Source organism: Podarcis pityusensis (assembly GCF_964106645.2).
Source record: "Podarcis pityusensis genome assembly, chromosome: 13".
Lineage (NCBI taxonomy): Eukaryota > Metazoa > Chordata > Lepidosauria > Squamata > Lacertidae > Podarcis > Podarcis pityusensis.
In genome coordinates, this window is record NC_138038.1 from 8387374 (window position 1) to 8402987 (window position 15614).

At 47.6% G+C, this 15614-nt stretch overlaps 1 long non-coding RNA gene across 1 annotated transcript in view; it reads left to right on the top strand.

Annotated features, from left to right (window-relative positions):
* LOC308460687 overlaps positions 1–15614 on the top strand; it is a 197869-nt gene that overhangs the window by 154627 nt on the left and 27628 nt on the right. The gene's annotated exons all lie outside the window — the stretch shown is intronic.

Sequence of the window (15614 nt, forward strand, 5' to 3'; positions counted from 1 at the left end):
TGATTGCAAGTGAATAATAATAATAATAATAATTTATTATTTATACCCCGCCCGCCTGGTATTTTAGTATGCTGTTTTCACCAGTATATCTACTTTCTGCACCCTCTCCTCTAATGTATGTGTCATGGGCTCAGGGGCTGAGCCACAGGGGAAGGAGGAGATGGAGAGCGAAGGGGAACAATCTGAGGGGAGCTCAGGAGGGTATGCCAGTGATCAGAGAGATTCCATGAGTCTCTCCAGCGAATCAGAGGATTCCCAGAAGGGGGCCCCCAGAGGCAGGGCAAGGGGGGCCAGTGGGGAGTCTCCAAGCGGCAGCTGGAAATCAGGGGTAGCTTCCCCACCAGAGCGTAGCGGGGGGGAAGAATCCCAAGGATTAAAACAAGAGCCTCCTGCAGGAGGAGAGAGTGAGGCTGGACTGACCACGCCTCTGTCAGAGAGTGGGGGGGCGGAGGGAAGAGCAGGTCCGGCCAGCCTCCCTGAAGGAGAAAGCAGTGAGGGGAGCAGTGTAGCCGTTAGGAGGAAAGTAGGAGGCTGGGCGCGCGCTCCAAGTTCAAATGTGGAGGCGCCCGGGCCAGCAGAAAACCCGGATTGGGAGCCAGGTCCTAAAGCCCGCCGGAAGGGTGGGGAGGAGTCAGAAGAATCCGCCTCCGAAGAAAGTAGGAAGGAGGTAACCCCAGAGGACAGGAGGACCCGGAGGAGAAAGGAGCAGAAGGAGGAGAGGAAGAGGTGGAGCAAAGCTCGGGTCTTGAACTGGTGTAGGGGAGGGGAGGAGTCAGACGGAGCTTCGCCGGTCTAAGGACTCAGACGTAGTGCTGCGCGCCACGGATGTCAAACCAACAATGAACCACAATAAAGACTTTTGTTTATAAAGAGCAACTGGCGTTGGTCCTCTGTGAGCTAGGACCTGAGGCAGGGCTGACAGTATGCATTGTTGTGCAGTGATTTGGTTGGAGGGTTGCATGACAAAATCTGAAAATGTGCACATTTCGAAGGAAAACTATTGGTTCAAGGAGTGAACATTTAAATAGTTTTCCATCAAAATGCAAACAAAGAAGCATTTCTCCCCTCTTCTTTCACAGATGTCCTAATCAAGCCAAAAGATTCACCTCACAAATCTCATCAAAATGAATGGGCGTGCATAGAAGAATATGACAATTGCACTCTTTTACAGATCCTTCACACCTCTGTTGGCTCACACAAGAGAGCTTGCAACAATTGTGACCAAAGGCTCTCGCTTTCTTCCCCTCTTAAACTTCCAGCTTGGTAACTTGTACCTGAAGATGAATGGTGTTGATGGGGCTAAGCAAGGTAAATTCTTGGATGTGTGACAGTGGAATTGCACAAGAGACGAAAGAACAAAACTTCTGCAAATTATCAAGGCAGACTATGGCTAATTATCACCTGCCTGTCACATTTTAACTAGCTACTCCCTGGTGTACATATGTAAGGAGACTGAGAATCCATATTTTGGTCCTGTCAGGGACTGGTCTGAAGAGGGGGGCTGTAAAATGCCCTCTCCCACTTTTGGAGGGGGAGAGGAAAGTCCAAAGCCCCCGTTCTCCAGTAGCTGCAAGAAGTGACAGAGACAGGACTGATTTACGACAGGACAGAGAACTGCTAAGTTTCGAGGTATTGAGAGAAGGAGGGGGAGATGGAGAACAGATAGCAGACACATCCTTAGAGAGCCTGGGAAACCCACCCACCCCTTCCCCAAGGACACGCCGGTCCATCAGGAGTCAAGAGCAAAGAATGCGGAGACATGTGACTCCTGAGATTTTCCGTAAGGGCACAGGATGTTGTTGGGAAAGGAAAAGGAGGGGCTCAGAGTAAGCAACTTCATGTTGTTGTTGTCGTTTAGTCGTGTCCGACTCTTCGTGACCCCATGGACCAGAGCACGCCAGACACTCCTGTCTTCCACTGCCTCCCGCAGTTTAGTCAAACACATGCTGGTAGCTTCGAAACACTGTCCAACCCTCTCGTCCTCTGTCGTCCCCTTCTCCTTGCGCCCTCAATCTTTCCCAACATCAGGGTCTTTTCCAGGGAGTCTTCTCTTCTCATGAGGTGGCCAAAGTATTATTGGAGCCTCAGCTTCACGATCTGTCCTTCCAGTGAGCACTCAGGACTGATTTCCTTCAGAATGGATAGGTTTGATCTCCTTGCAGTCCATGGGACTCTCAAGAGTCTCCTCCAGCACCATAATTCAAAAGCATCAATTCTTCGGCGATCAGCCTTCTTTATGGTCCAGCTCTCACTTCCATACATCACTACTGGGAAAACCATAACTTTAACTATATGGACCTTTGTTGGCAAGGTGATAGATTCGTTGTTCTGCTCCTCGACTGCTGAATAAAATCATTAAAAAAACGAATTTCCTTGTTTCGTATATCTTGGATGCTACCAGGGGAGGAGAGAATCCCTTGAGTCTGACAGGTCCCTGAATGCCCCCTGCCCCCTCCCGTGGGTCTGTCTCTCGATGGATGCAAGCGAAGCACCCCCAAAGGAATGTGGCAGGTCCAGCCTGCTTGCTGCCAGCTTGCCTATCAGAACACAAGCCAGGCATGAAAGCGACAGGATACAATCACTGGTATAGCCTAGTTTGGGTTCCAGTAATTCAAAGTGTGTGCTGCAGATGCCTATGGCTCTTGTTTGTTGTTCCCCTTGAGAATTTGGGCAGGATTCTTGAAGAGGTGCAGCGGACCAGGTGACAGCTCAATCTTTCCCCCCTCATCCTGGCTGATTAAATCTGCTAAACTGGGACTGTCTGGACAACAGATGTAATTGCTACCTTGGTGACAGAGGGTCATGTTCCAGCTGCTCTAAGGGAGGCAGTAATGTGTTCTGTATTCAAGACACACCCACCCACCCATATAATTACCATTCATTCTCAAATAGTCCATTGTTAACCACTGGAGGCCGGTAAACTCTTAATGAAACTCTTAATCTCAGGGTCGTGTGTTGAAGCCGCACATTGGGCAAAAATATTCTTGCATTGCAGGGGGTTGGACTAGATGACCCTCGTGGCCCCTTGCAGCTCGACAATTATTTTTCGCTCTATAAGACACACCTGACCATAAGACGCACCTAGTTTTTAGAGGAGGAAAATGAGGGGGGGAAATATTCTTAATCAAATGTTGTTGAAGAGGCTTTGCACGGCTATCCCTGAAGCCAGAACAGCAAGAAGGATTGCAGCAATCCCTCTTGCTGTTCTGGCTTCAGCGATAGCTGCACAGCCTGCATTCGCTCCATAAGATGTGTTATGTACTGAAGTTCTCACCCTGGGCCAGCAGGGGGATACTGTAGATAGTTATGCAAATAAGGGATCGAAAGTGACGTTCAGTGATTGGATAGTTTTAGAAAATTGTTACAGTTACGTTGTACTGGAGCTCTATATAAGCAGGCTGAGTGAACCCTTCAGCTCAGTTCTGTTCTGGCCTCTGAATAAACAAGAGCTGTTTGAAGAATCGCTGTGTCGCCTGATATGTTCACCCACAACTTAGCAAGATGCACCCACATTTCCCTTTACTTTTTAGGAGGGGAAAAGTGTGTCTTATAGAGCGAAAAATGTGGTATATTATTCCAACCTCACTTTGCCCATAGCCAGACCCTGCCTGCCTGGCTATTGTCCTTCTTAGATAGTCTCAGGGTTACCCTTGTAGTTCTTAGTAGAGAGGTCTACGGGCACAGAAGCAGCGGCGAACAAAGGTGTCGTGACACCAGGGGCAGCAAACTGCTACATACAGCACATGCGCTGTGCATAGTGGTATGCCGGTGGCGCTGCTCCAGCGCCGTATGGACGGTGCCGGGATTCTCTGCTTGCGGCTGCAGCTGCACCTGCGCTGTACATAGCGGTTTGCCACCAGCGCTGGGATCAGCTGCGAGCAGAGGATTTTCCACATGCGGCTGCAGTGGCGCGGTGACTGCTCGCGCCGCTGCAAGCCCCCGTGGGGTGCCTTCTTGTCACACCCCCCAGACATGGCACCCAGGGGGCACTGCCCACTCCATTGTGACACCACTGCACAGAAGTAGAATTCGTCAGCTCCTCCTGTAATTTGGCCCAGGCTCCACATACCATTTGCCATCCTGCCTTCTGCCCTACTAGCCCCAATGAGCACCGAGTGGATGCAAAGGAATGGGGGGGGGGAACCAGCTGGGGAACCACCGAGAGGAGAAGGCTCAGAATCTGGGGAGCGGTGGTGGGACAATGATGAGTGGTCAGAGGGAGAACAGAGAGAAGCCTGGGAAGAGGAGGTGTTGGAAGCTGAAGAGGAAACAGGTCTGAGTGAGCTGGGAGAGTCTGTGGCAGAGAGAAGTACAGAATTAGAGGCAGAAGTTGAAGCTGGAGGGTAGGAGGAGAGGGAATAATAATAATAATAATAATAATAATAATAATAATAATAAATTTATACCCCGCCCATCTGGCTGAGTTTTCCCAGCCATTCTGGGTGGCTCCCAATTGAGTGTTAAAAACAATACAGCATTAAATATTAAAAACTTCCCTAAACAGGGCTGCCTTCAGATGTCTTTTAAAGATAAGATAGCTGCTTATTTCCTTCACATCTGAAGGGCAGGTGCCACTACCAAGAAGGCCCTCTGCCTGGTTCCCTGTAACCTCACTTCTCGCAATGAGGAAACCGCCAGAAGGCCCTCGGCGCTGGATCTCAGTGTCCAGGCTGAATGATGCGGGTGGAGACGCTCCTTCAGATATACAGGACTGAGGCCTCCCCAGCCACTCTGGGCGGCTCCCAGCAGGATATTAAAAACACCATAAAACATCAAACATTAAAAACTTCCCTAAACAGGGCTGCTTTCAGATGTCTTCTAAATGTCAGGTAGTTGTTTATTTCCTTGACATCTGACGGGAGGGCTTTCCACAGGGCAGGAGCCACTACCAAGAAGGCCCTCTGCCTGGTTCCCTGAACCTCACTTCTCGCAGGGAGGGAACTGCCAGAAGACCCTCAGCGCTGGATCTCAGTGTCCGAGCTGAACAATGGGGGCGAAGACGCTCCCTCAGGTCTACAGGACCGAGGCCTTTTAGGGCTTCAAAGGTCAGCACCAACACTTTCAATTGTGCTCGGAAACGTACTGGGAGCCAATGCAGATCTCTCAGGACCAGTGTTATGTGGTCCTGGCGGCCACTCCCATGGCAGAGATGAGTCAGGCTGGTAAAGAGTCATGGGTGTCTCCTCTCCCTGTTTGTCCCCCAGAACCAGAAGAGGCATGAAATGGGAGGAGCAAAACAGGCATCCAGGCACAGTCTCCAGTTGTTGTTTTTTGGGGGGGACACCCTGGAAAGGAGGGGACTGTGCTCCTTAGGCCTGACACTCCTGTGCAGACTGCATTTTTGCTTTAAAAAAAGAGAGTTAACTCCGAGTGACATGGTGTGATTTACTGCTGGCTCACTCCTGATATTTAACGTTTAAAGGCTATGTTATGGGAAAGAGCACATGGAGATTTTGTGTGAGAGCAACAGCGTACAACCGCCCACAGCCAGCTCTCCCAACCCTTTTCATCCAACCAGGGAATATTAAATCTAGCACTTGCTGGGCGCTTGCTAGCTACTTAAAGCACTCAGGGCATTGCCCTGGGACAGGAACTTGCATAAAGTTTGCATATGCTCATTTATATGCATAGCTTCCTCTGGGAAAGCAATATGGCGGGCAGCTGGGATCACAGTGATACTGCATTTTTTAGTGTGTCAAACTGCCTTATAACCTAGCAAAGTAAAAAAAAAAAAAAAAGTTTACTGAAAGGTAGTGATAGGGGCCGGATATCTGGACAATGGTAGTGCTGTATATGTAGTTGCTTTCAGGTGTAGACAAAGCATGGGTAGACTTTGCAAGGGGCGAGATATTGCAAGGGTTAAGTAGGGACAGAGCAGCCAAAGTCGCCTTTTCCTGCATTCCTCATTTCTGTTGCTTCTCATTCACTCTTAGGTTAACCTCCCGGAGCGGCTGCGCCGCATTGTACTGGGACCTGTGGCTGTAGCACCACCTAGCGCCGAATTCTGCACTGTGCAAATTTCCTAGGCAGCAACAGCTCTTGGGTGTAGCTACCGTATTTTTCGTTCTATAGGGCGCACCGGCCCATAGGACGCACCTCGTTTTTTGGGGGGGGAAATGAATAAAAAAAATTATTCCCCCCCCCCCGCCGCGGCTGCCGCCCCAAGCCTTGTGCACACCTGCAAGAAGCACGGGGCACCCTCCGGAGGGCTCCCCGTGCTTCAGGCGACAGGCTGCCGCCCCAAGCCTCGCGCGCTCGGCGGGACCTCCTGCCGGGCGCGCAAGGCTTGCGGACACTCGCCGGGGCTGCAGGCTGCTGCCTGCAAGCCTTGTGAGCCCGCGGGAACTCCCACCGGGCTTGCAAAGCTTGCGGATAGCTTCCTGAAGTCTGGAGAGCGAGAGGGGTCGGTGCGCACCGATGCCTCTCGCTCTCCAGGCTTCAGCGAAAGCCTGCATTCGCCCCATAGGACGCACACACATTTCCCCTTCATTTTTGGATGGGAAAAAGTGCGTCCTATGGAGTGAAAAATACGGTAAATTTCATAAGGACAGCAGCACTATGATAAAAGGGCAACGCACCACTGTACCCTAAGCAGAGCACAACTTGGATTTAGGGTAGAAACCTCATCTCTGCCCTGGAGAAAGATCAGGGAGAGGAAGCTGAAGGCAGTGTTGCTGCTGAAATATACTCATATATATTTATATACATTATTTACACAATGGGCCCCACGTGATTGGCTAATTCCGGGATTCCCCTGTAGGCCAATCAGGTGACGGGTTCACTTCCACCTGGATCTGGATTGGTGGCTCCTGTGGACCAATCAGACTGCTGCATTCTGGATCCTATTGTTCTAGGACCAATCAGACTGCTGCATTTTGGATCCTATTGGTCTAGGACCAATCAGACTGCTGCATTTTGGATCCTATTCCACTCAGTACATAACAGTTGCTTTTGCTCCTAGACGTGCTGAGAGTAGACCCTTCCATTATCTCACTCCCTCACCCATTCAGAGGAACAAAGGGCTGGAATATATTATTATTATTATTATTATTATGAAGTCCAGGTTCAAACTGTTTCTTGCTCTTCCTTTCCTCATAATCCCATTTTATGTGGTGTAATCTGGGCTCCCCCCCCCCCCCCGCTTTTTTTAGGAGCGCCTGCCCCTCTCAGGTGAGTAGCACCTGACCATCTTCAGCAAAGCCCTCTTGTGCCCTTTAGAAGAGATCTGAAGGCAATAACACTTGTAGTTCAATCAGGGCCGGATTTGGGTTTGATGAGGCCCTAAGCTCCTGAAGGTAATGGGGCCCTTTGTATGTCCAGCTGTCCTTTGTCAGCAACAAATTGTTGCTGTTTTTTGTTATGCTATATGCTAATTTATGGACCTAATAGGTATCTAAAGCCATTTGCCCCTGTTGCTATATGTAGGTTTTATTTTATTTGTTTTTTATCTTATATTTTGGAAATGTACACCCAGTTTCCCACAATCAATTTTTTGGGGTGTTGTAAACAAAAATTGCTCTTTTTCCCTTACGGGGTATCCAAGAGCCCATATAGAGTCCTTACGTAGGTTCCCTATTGGTAGGAGAAAATAACAGAGGCCAACCAGAGAATATTGAGAAGCAAAGCAGCTAGTGAGCTTGATCTTTATTGATCTGTTGCAACAGGGTGCTCCCCTCACCCGGAGGAGAGGAGGACGAACCCAGAAAAATGGTGCGCAAGGCCTTATAAAGACTTTTGAAATTGCCACCCTGTAGATCAAGACCACCCCCAGAAACATCATGCATATATCACAGAAGGGGTGTAACCTAAGACCACCCCCCCAGATACATCATACCTACATCACAGAAAAGGCGGTCTAAAACAGAAATTTAAATGTTTTTTTTCTCCTCTCGTTGTTTATCTCCTGTCTGGCAGGTTACTTGATTGGATTGCCTGGGGAGCCTGGCCAGTCTTTTGTAATGATAAATACTTAGTTCCTGGACCATGTCACAGGCTCACACCCTATTCAAACACAGACATACCCTTAAGACAGGATTTGTGAAGGAAAGGACAATGGGGAGGCTTTTTCATTTTCCTTGACCTTGCAGAGAAAACATTTGGTCAGTTTGGGACAGTTTGGGAATCAAAATGGTTCCAGGTCGGTCTTCCTGTGCTGATCTATGTATGTGCTTGATTGGTACACTTATGAACATTTAACATATATCTAAGACCTCAAAATTCCTATCACAGGGGGCCCCAAGAGAACGGGGCCCTAAGCTATAGCTGGTTTAGCTTACGCGTAACTTTGGCACTGAGTTCAATGGTGAATTCTGGATATAATGGAGATGTAAAAAATTTGGATGATTATAAAAGATGCAGGAGGAAATGATTTACAACAGGGCCCACAAAGAGGAGGAGGAAAGTCCAGGAGATTCTTCGGAATCTTGCTTGCATGTTGCATGTTGGATATGTAAAACTTTAATCTGAAAAACCAAATAAATAAATGAAATATACTCGGAGTCGAGAGTGGATTTCATGCTCTTTATTCAGCTCATAGTGGTGAGGAGGAATGGAAGTTCCCCCAGAATGTCTGCTTTATGTACATTATTTACACAATGGGCCCCATGTGATTGGCTAATTCCGGGATTCTCCTGCAGCTAATGAGGTTGCGGATTCCCTTCCACCTCGAGCTGGATTGGGTAGCTCCTGTGGACCAATCAGACTGCTGCATTCTGGATCCTATTGTTCCAGGACCAATCAGACTGCTGCATTTTGGATCCTATTCTTCTAGGACCAATCAGACTGATGCATTCTGAATCCTATTCTTCTAGGACCAAGCAGACTGCTGCATTTTGGATCCTATTGTTCTAGGACCAATCAGACTGCTGCATTTTGGATCCTATTCTTCTAGGACCAATCAGACTGCTGCATTCTGGATCCTATTGTTCCAGGACCAATCAGACTGCTGCATTCTGAATCCTATTCTTCTAGGACCAAGCAAACTGCTGCATTTTGGATCCTATTCTTCTAGGACCAAGCAGACTGCTGCATTTTGGATCCTATTGTTCTAGGACCAATCAGACTGCTGCATTTTGGATCCTATTCTTCTAGGACCAAGCAGACTGCTGCCTTTTGGATCCTATTCTTCTAGGACCAATCAGACTGCTGCATTCTGAATCCTATTCTTCTAGGACCAATCAGACTGCTGCCTTTTGGATCCTATTCTACTCAGTACATAACAATAAATTTATAAATATATAAAAAGAAGAATCCATCCAAAGGCAGCCTTGTAAAGGGAACCTTCAGAAGGTTTAATGTTTTATTGTGTTTTTTATATTTGTTTGAAGCCGCTCAGAGTTCTAGCTCTATGGTTCTAGCTCTCCATCTCCCTCAGGGGTGCCAACATGAATTAAAATATTAGGGTGGGGGTGGGGCCTCAGGTAAGCCCTGCCCCACATCACCAACCACATGACACTGTGCGCACACACCGTGTGAATGCCAATGTGCATCAGCTGGGAGTGGGGAGTGGCCCCCTCAAATATTTTATTGGGGGAGTTGGCTCCCAGGCTATCCATCGCTCTATATACACACACTACACTTTATTTTTATTATTTTTTATTAGATTTTCCACAATGATAACACAAACCACAAAGCAGAATAATACACAGAAACAGAAAAAGAAGAAAAAAAAGGAACAATAAACAGATAAACAATAACAACAAACTTAATTCTTCACAAATCCAACCTTTTAAACATCTTGGTTGACTTCCTCAAATCCCTCCCTTCTGAGTTTCCTTGCAGTTAAAAGTAACAGCGATGGTTTGGGATTCGAGCATTTCCAATTAATAACCAGGACCCTGCGCTGCATCTTTAAGAGCATAAATGGGATCTCCATGCAGGTGAATAATCTCCACCAAAAGCTTGAGGCCCATTTGCTGGAGCTGCAGCACAACCTCACTCTGCCTCCGAGGGATTTAAAGGGACAGTGGTGTACCTCCCCTGTTAGACATGAAAGTGGTACTGGTGTTCACCTCCTAAAATCTCAACTGGACTTTCAATCTCTGATCTTACAACCAAACAAAATATGTCTAACTATACGCAGCAGTGACCCCAGGTCCCCAAGGTGGAATAATCCGAGAGAGGTCAAAGATCATCTAAGGCAACTCCTTCAGATTTGGCCTCCGCTAATAGAACTCAGTACAGTGAAACTTTTATACTACCACCATCGGTTCCAAAAAGTACTGCTCTCCTTCCAGTCACCAAAAATTCCCTCCATACTGGTTAGGCGCAAAGCGTTATTGGCCACCTGGGGCATCTTCCCAACGAGAGTCTTTAATGACACCAGGATTAAACCTCTTTTCCGTAGCATCGTACAAAAAGGTATCCGCTCGCCAGACAGGCGCGACATAGTCTTGAAACTCAAGCTGTCCACCCAGGAACCTCACCCTCCCTCTCAGCCCAAGCTTCCTGGTTTATCTACCCCAGCAACAGAGAAGCATGACCAAAGCGGGCCCAGTCATCTGGCTGCCTCAGAGGAGAGGGACCTTATTTCATCCTATGGCGAGTTGCCATTAGTAGAACAGCAGGAAGTTATAAACAGGCTTGATACACTCAAGCAGCAACTTACACATGTACTTCAAGAGAAAATCTCCTCAAAACCTGGTCATAGCAACCTATTAAATCAAAGGAACGCAGTCATGAAGGGGCTAACACCCCAGAAACCCCTGCCAATCACTGGGACTCCAATAACGGATGATATGGCAGTCTGCCTGGCGGAAGCTCCTCATACACCGTCGCAACGCAGACCCCCTTCACCTCTACTAATAGATCTGCAATCAACTACCTCGTCCTCCGCCTTAAAGAGCAATATGCCAAACACCACTCATCCTGGTAATCTGTCAATGTCCTATTCTTCTATGCCTGACCTGGAGTCCTCATCCAGTGCGGTCCAGGCAGATGACTGTATATCCTCGTCCTTTGCCAGTCAACCTCGTTTGGTAGAACCTCATGTATCCGCAACCTCTTCAAGCCAATATATAAACGTTAAGGAAGCCACTGCGCAAAGAGACAGCTCAGGCTTTATTGAAGACCCTGCTGGCCACATCAATCAAATTACCACCCCTTCGATACCTTCGGCTGTATCACGCCTGGCGCTGTCTCAGACCCTTGGCAATGCTTCTTCCACCAGCAACCAGAGTAACTGACTAGCACATAGTCCCTCCTCAAACTGCTTCAATGTGCTATCCTGGAATGTGGCGGGATGGACGTCCAAACAGGATGGCGGGGATATGATAGAGTTTTTAGCGAAATTCCAGATTATGGGTATACAAGAGACCTGGTGCTTAGAATCGTCACCCCCCCCTTCCCTACTGGGCTATGACGCCTTTGTGATTCCTGCGACCAAAACACATTTGTATGGGCGCCCTAGTGGAGGCCTGGTAACATTTGTTTCGCAGGAGCTTCAACTTAATATCTCTCCTCTCTTTTGGTTAGAGAGTAATTGTATTCAAACTTTGCACATCACTAACAGCCCGGTTGGGGACTTCATATGTGTTAACTTGTACAATCCATCTACCTACTCCTCTTCCCATACAAATCAGTTTTGGGAGGATCTAAGATTTATCCTTGATAAATCTGTGGCTGAATTCCCAAAGTCAGAGATCCTCATAATGGGGGACTTTAATGCCAGAATCGGAGCAGATATAAGCTCATTCACCGATAAGTCGCAACTATTCATAGAAGAGGAGTGGTTTCCTACGTGGAATTCACATGACAAGACCATTAATAGGGCTGGCATCATGCTGCTGGAGTTTACCATTAACTGCGGGCTGCACAGCTTGCATGGTACACCCAAAGACTGGTCCGGGGGATGCTATACTTTTCTAGGATCTAGAGGGGCAAGCGTTATAGATTATATCTGGTCCTCCTCGGCACTTAATGATAAGGCATATTGTTTCAATGTGTTCAACAGAACCGAAAGTGACCACCTTCCTATTGCCATCTCCTTCCACCACACACAGCTGGGGCTTCCCAGCTCACCCCACCTCCAGGATTCACTGACCTTAGCCCCCGGTCGTAAGAAGTGGGATATCTATCTGGAGCAAGACATAAAAGTCCTCCTAAATTCCCCTGAGATCCTAGCCCTGAAAGCTCAGCTGGTAACAATGAATGTGAATCATTTCTCAAGTTTCCAACAAATTCTAGCCTACTTGCTCCCAACACTTACGAAACCCTCCCGTGCGAGTCTAACCTGGAAGAATCAAACTTGGTTCGACCAAGAATGCAAACAGTGCAGAAGTAGGCTTAGATTTCTTCTGTCTGATATGAAATCAGACAGCACCCAGAGCAAAATCAGGGAGTTAGCCCAATTCCGTTCTTACTACAAGAAGTTGCTCCAACATAAGAAATTGCTCTTTGCGAAAGAACGCTGGACGGCATTGTCAGTGGCCATTAAAACCCGTGACGACAAGAAATTCTGGAATTTAATTAATGCAGGTTTAAGACCCCCCTCATTCATCGTTAATAACATCACAGCAGCCAGTTGGCACTCTCACTTTGCTCAGCTGTATTCCGCCCCAGATTCCGACGTAAACGCAGTTTCCACTCTTCCTGCATCTGCCTTGCCCACCTGGGAGCCAGTCTCCCCAGAGAGATGTGTACAACTAATTAGCATGCTATCAGGGGATAAATCCCCGGGGGAGGATATGATTCCACCCGAGGTATTCTTATTGAACCAGATGTGGTGGGCCCCTATTTTTGCATCTCTCTTTACCACTATTAATGCCACTCTTAAGATCCCGCCTAATTGGAAACAGAGCATAGTCATCCCAATACATAAAAAGGGGGACCCACAAGATCCGCGTAACTATCGACCTATCAGCCTGCTAGACATATCATACAAGGTTTACTCTAGATTCTTGCTAGAGAAATTAATCGAGTGGGCAGAAGAAACAAAGCTATTCCACCCGGAACAGGCTGGCTTCCGTAAAGGTCACAGCACATCTGGCCAATGTCTTGTTCTATTTACCCTGATTGATAAATACCTAAACAGGTTCAACTGCAAACTACACGCGGCTTTTGTGGACCTGACCTCCGCTTTTGACTCCATTCCCAGAGATAGGCTATGGCAGAAGCTTAGTTACACCAACATAGATAAGAGACTCCTCCTCCTTCTTATGGAAATTCATAATGACATATCGGCCAGAGTAAAATTCGGCCCTCTGGGAGCTCTTTCTGATTCTTTCCCTCTGAATAAAGGGGTCAAACAGGGCTGCCTCTTGGCCCCTTTTCTATTCAATTTCTATATCAACGACATCGTTACAACTATGCAGGCCCTAAATCAATCTGCCCCCTCTTTACAACAGCTCAAGATCCCCATACTACTCTATGCGGACGACATGGTGATACTGTCTTTAACCAAGCAGGGCTTAAACAACATGCTCAGAGGGCTCATGACATATTGTGATACCAATTCCCTCAAAATCAATTTCGCCAAAACCAAAATTCTTACTTTTGGCACGAAAACTCGGAAGTCATTCTGGAATTTTGAGGGCCACTCTATTGAATATTGCTCAGCATTCAAGTATTTGGGAATCACTTTTCAGCATGGGCTTAGCTGGTCAGCTCACCTAAATATGACCATCCTGGCTGCCCGTAGAACCATCAAAGCCTTGGAGAAATTCTTCTATGCAAAAGGCGGCCAGTTGGTTCCACCAATCAGAAAAGCATTTATCAGCAAAGTCCTCCCGATGTTACTGTATGGGGTTGAAATCTGGGGGTGGAATTTAAAAACACTACAACGGCTGGAGATTCTACAAAACTCTTTTGCACGAAAGATACTGGGTCTCCCCAAGGGCTCGGTTGCTGCACAGTTAAGAACAGAACTGGGCCTCCCCTCCATTGTTGCGAGAGCCCACATTAGAATTATTAGTTTTTATTGCAAATTAATCAATGCCCCAGGTTCCCTACTAGCCAGGCAAGCCTTTTTAACTTGTTCTCATTCCAACAAATGGTCCAAGGCCATGGAGACTATTACTGCACGCTACTCCCTCCCAGATCTCGACACGCTGTCATCTTGGGACCAACATAAAATCCGGGCCTGGATTCTTATAAGAGATGAGGCCATGGACCGGGCACAGTCCACCTCAGCTCGCCTCTCCATGTGGCTCCCTAAAGTGAAAGTGGTAAGATCACTTGCCAACTACTTGATAGACCTGACGGAGCCCAATTTGAGAAGAGCGTTTACAATGGCCCGTTTCCATTCTATACCCACGGCCTTCCTGCAGGGGATCTACTCTAAGACCCCTATTACTCAGCGTCTATGTCCATGCACAATGAATGAAGTAGAGGACTTCATACATTTCTTTTTCTACTGCCCTATTTATGACCCAATAAGACCTAAGCTCCTCCTCTTGATCCCGTCCTCCATTTCATCTAAGGAAGACTGTTTGAAAGCACTTCTTGTGGACGCAAATCCCCAAATTTCACGTGGGGTGGCAATCTTCATAGTGCAGGCTCTGAAACTCAGGGCTACTCTGACAGGGTAGTGTGTCCTAGTCCTGGACCTGTTTTAATTCTTTTATTACCTTTTTAACTCAATGTGCTGAGCCTATTTTGGGGCCATTTTATGCTTTATTTATATCCGCATACTAGTTTTTTGGCGCTGGCAACTAAATCTCTGTATTATTGTCTTAGGGTATTTTAAATGTCATTACGCCAGCAATATCGCTTTGAATTTTGCTTGGTTGCTTGTCTCCAACATTTTTGTATTGTCTTATTTTGCTATGGCTGTATGCTAATGCAATTAAATTAAATGAGAATAACAGCTTTCCAATATCATTATTAAACTAAAACAATTTCCAATTATAGTCCATCTTATTCACTTTTCTTAACATTCTAAATCCCATTCATTTAATTATAGCTTAGTTTAATCCTAGGCCTATTTCTTTCTTTCAAAGTAATTTCTAATTTTTTATATTACAATATTTATTCAAATAGTCCTTAAATTTCCTCCAGTCCTCTTGAAACTCCTCTTCTTTTCGGTCGCGCACGCTCCACTTTCTAGCTCTATGGTGATATCCATATATCTATCTATCGGATCTCTTTGTCACTTCTCTAGCCGTAGACGCACTCTACCCTTTCGTAGCTCTACGGTGTGTTCGGGTTGTTGTTGTTTTCTGTACGCCCTGGGGGGAAGCGAGGGCGAGGAGGCGGCGGCGGAACGCGACTTCGAACCTCGCCTCAAACCCTTCGCAACCTCGCGTCTGTACGTTCTATCTCTATGGTGATCTTTTCATTTCCCCCCCCACCCCCGCGCACGCGCGTGAGAGAGAGCGTGCGTACGCCGTGAGGTAAAGGCGCCGCGCCCTGTGACGCCGCGCGCGCCCCCGCGAGAGAGAGAGAGAAGAGAGCGTACGCCGTGAGGTAACGGCGCCGCGCCCTGTGACGCCGCGCGCGCGAGAGAGAGCGTGCGTACGCCGTGAGGTAACGGCGCCGCGCCCTGTGACGCCGCGCGCGCGCGCGAGAGAGAGAGAAGAGAGCGTACGCCGTGACGCCACGCGCCGAAGAGGCTCCGTAGGGCCTTGTGGGAATTGTCGCGTAGGAAGTATAAAGCCGGGAAGGAGGGGGCGGGGCTT